Below are 1,054 nucleotides of genomic sequence, written 5' to 3' on the forward strand. Positions count from 1 at the left end.
CCCGCGGGCCGTGGCGGGTCCAGGGCTCTGCCCCGCGGGCCGTGGCGGGCCCAGGGCTCTGCCCCGCGGGCCGTGGCGGGCCCAGGGCTGCCCCGCGGGCCGTGGCGGGCCCAGGGCTCTGCCCCACGGGCTGTGGCAGGAGCGGGGCGAGCAGGGCGCCCCGCGACGCTGAGGAGGCACCCGCGCAGGGAACCTCAACAGCGGGCGCCCACGAGCAGGTCACAGCCTCCGAGGCCGGTCGCCCTTCCTCTCGCTCCCTCCTGCCTAATCTCCAAGGGCTGCACTGTTTATTAGTGACAAAAGTAAACAAGCAAAGGAAAGCTCCCGAAACAAGGGCTTTTGTTTTGTTTTGTTTTGTTTTGTTTTTTCCCCAGTTTTCAGTGGTGCCAGGAGGGCGGGAGAACCGCGTGCTGCGGCCCCTGCCTCGCTCCCCTCGTGCCTCGTCCATGGAGCTCGTGCGGGGCAGAACGGGCCACGGCGCTGCCCGCAGCGAGCACCGGGCCGGGCACCCCCAGTTCACACACGGTGGAAGAAAACGGGTGCCCTAAAGCTGGGGACGGGGGGGAAGAGGCGGAGGGCAGGACGGCCAGCCCGGCGAGCGGTGCCCGGCCGGAGCCGCCACCACGGTGGCCCCCCGTTCCCAGGGGCTCTCCCAAGGGAAGAGGACGAGGGCGGCCAAGATTCCCGAAGGCATGGGCAGCTCCTGCAGGGCAGAGCCATGCGGGACAGCCGTGGCCGTGGGAGCCGTGGCCATGAGAGCCGTGGCTGCCGCTGCTCCCTGCGCGCCGGGCGCGGGGACTCGGTGCCAGCGAGCAACATTCCTGCCCCATCCAGGGCCGCCTCTGGCGCTGCCAGCAGGAACAACCGGGCTGCCAGGGACTGCGCCTTGCCCGCCCCGTTTGCTTTGGCTCGGCGCAGCCGGCGCGCCGGGCTGTCCAAAGTAAATGGCCCCGGCGCAGACACGGCTCCCTGCCCGCGGCCCCGCGGCCCCGGGCCCCGCGGTGCCGGCGGGACGGGGCGGAACGGGACGGGACGGGAGGGGACGGGAAGCGGC

The sequence above is a fragment of the Nothoprocta perdicaria genome, unplaced genomic scaffold (assembly GCF_003342845.1).
Source record: "Nothoprocta perdicaria isolate Ctin4 unplaced genomic scaffold, notPer1 scaffold_8, whole genome shotgun sequence".
NCBI lineage: Eukaryota > Metazoa > Chordata > Aves > Tinamiformes > Tinamidae > Nothoprocta > Nothoprocta perdicaria.